Here is a 2,500-nt window from a genome sequence, read left to right on the forward strand (position 1 = left end):
GAGATAAGAAGTGTTACTGTGGGAGGTTATGGGATTAATACACGGTTGAAGGGGTGTTGGAGTAGGATCTGAGGGCTTGTCATGTGGGTAAAAGGGATTAATGTGCTAGATTGGGATTACAGGTGTTCTGAGTGCTGGGAACTTTGGGATGCTTACCTTATAATGTTTAACTGAAGAGTTTTTAGGTTGATGAAAGTTACTTAAATATAAAAGAGGGAAGGAAGATTAAGAACACTTATTTTGGTGCTGAAAACTTTGGTACTTAAATGTTAAATACGTTTAACTGAATATTTGCATAGGTTAGTGTTAAAAAAATACTTAAACACTATAAGGAGAAAAAGAGAATAAGAACATTTTTGATATTAGAGATAAGAGAGTTAATAAGGAAGGCGAATGGGAGACTATACGAATATCAACTACAATAACTTAAGTACGTGTTGAAATGGGAGTAGTAAAAACTGAAAGGCTGTATTTAGGGTGAGGTTAAGTTACGTTAGAGTAAAGATTAGAGTGTGCATCATTTAAGGAGTGTTAGACAAGCGTACTTAAGGGAGTGTAGGTTGTAGTAGGTGTGTTTATGGGGCGTGGCAAGGGGCGGGGTGGGGGGCAAGGGGATGTATGGGGGTGTTTGAGGGGGAGGTGTAGGGGTGAGATGGACGCCCGTGTTACACTGTTATTATTTTCGTGTGAACAGGATATGGGTCTTGTTTATTCATTTATTATTCAAGTCAGTTTCTCGAAAAAAGTACGAGGAAATGTGTGTGTGTGTGTGTGTGTGTGTGTGTGTGTGTGTGTGTGTGTGTGTGTGTGTGTGTTAATTTTACATTGGGTGAAAGAACAACTAGTAACCCTTTCTCTCCTCCTCCTCCTCCTCCTCCTCCTCCTCCTCCTCCTCCTGCTACTGCAATAAGAAAGAGAACTAAGCCAATTAACAAAATACTTTGAGGAAAATTGACTTGAACATTGACGATTCTTAATAAAAAAAAAAAAAAAAAGAAAAACTAATAGGTATCTTAGACTCTAATTGCACAGGTGAGGGAGGGGCAATAAATGGATTCCAGGTAACTCGATCTATATTAATTAATGTCTCACGTCATCTAAGCCCGCCAGGTAAGCAGCAAAAGGCCAGGTGTTGCATATTACCTGTGTTATCCCCATCCCTCGTCTACCTGTCGCTTCTCACCTGGTCTACCTGGTCACGAGAACATACCTGCCCCTGTTACCCTTTCTAATTTACCTGGTCATAGAAAGAACATCAATATAAATTGCCCAAAAGTCGCCACATTTACCTGAATGTGTTTTATTTTACTATATATTTACCTGTGGCCAAAATCTCATTAACCTGGGCACTCACGGACTCACCTGTGCTTACCTGTGTTAGTGGTAAGTTGTGGTAATTAAGTCATTGGTTGGACAGGTAAATTGTGATTGGGGAAATACCTTTATAATACCCTCAGGTGAAAGAAGAGGTTAATGATTCAATTAGAGAAGGCAAGAGTGAAAACAAAAAGAAGAACTGAGGAAAAAGAATTCTCTCTCTCTCTCTCTCTCTCTCTCTCTCTCTCTCTCTCTCTCTCTCTCTCTCTCTCTCTCTCTCTCTCTCTCTCTCTCTCTCTCTCTCTCTCTCTCTCTCTCACCCATGAAATGCATTGTTGTCAAACCTGTTTATGCCTTTTTACTGATGTGCATCCTACGTAATTAGGAGCCTCGCTAATCATTCCCCCCCCCCCGGCTCACCTGCACGGCCGCCCCAGGTAGCGCCGGAGTGGCCAGGTAGACTAATGCACGCTAAAAGTAGGAATTGAGTGACTTACCTCGCGTATGTTTGACGTGAACACCTGTCGCGGGATTGACTTACCTGTATTTTATCTCGTGGTCTACCTGGCTGTGTGTGTGTGTGTGTGTGTGTGTGTGTGTGTGTGTGTGTGTGTGTGTGTGTGTGTGTGTGTGTGTGTGTGTGTGTGTTCTTGTATGTCTTTTTTTTTATTCGTTTTCGTATTTCTCTTGTTTTGTTGTTGTTGTTGTTGTTGTTTTTATTTTTGTTTATGTTAACTGATGAAATTGGGAGATTTGATTAAAATGAGACAAAGTTTTTGATGTTTTCCTCTGGTTTCTTCTTCATCTTCTTCTTCTTCTTCTTCTTCTTCTTCTTCTTCTTCTTCTTCTTCTTCTTCTTCTTCTTCTTCTTCTTCTTCTTCTTCTTCTTCTTCTTCTTCTTCTTCTTCATCTTCTCCCGTTAAAGTTGATCTTACGTAATTAAATCAGGAATATTTATGATACAAGCGTGTGTGTGTGTGTGTGTGTGTGTGTGTGTGTGTGTGTGTGTGTGTGTGTGTGTGTGTGTGTGTGTGTGTGTGTGTGTGTGTGTGACTGTCTGTGCGTGTATGTACGACACAAATGAAATACTGAAAACGGGGTCTGGGCGGGGCGGGGCTGAGACTATGGGACTAAGAGGAAGAAGGGAGAGGTTTGGGGAGGGGGTAAGGGAGGGGGGCGTTGA

At 41.4% G+C, this 2,500-nt stretch overlaps 1 protein-coding gene across 15 annotated transcripts in view; it reads left to right on the top strand.

Moving 5' to 3' along the window:
- Window positions 1-2,500, top strand: part of LOC135092024 (forkhead box protein P2-like) — a 409,229-nt gene that overhangs the window by 187,608 nt on the left and 219,121 nt on the right. The gene's annotated exons all lie outside the window — the stretch shown is intronic.

Source organism: Scylla paramamosain, chromosome 39 (assembly GCF_035594125.1).
Source record: "Scylla paramamosain isolate STU-SP2022 chromosome 39, ASM3559412v1, whole genome shotgun sequence".
Classification (NCBI taxonomy): Eukaryota; Metazoa; Arthropoda; class Malacostraca; order Decapoda; family Portunidae; genus Scylla; species Scylla paramamosain.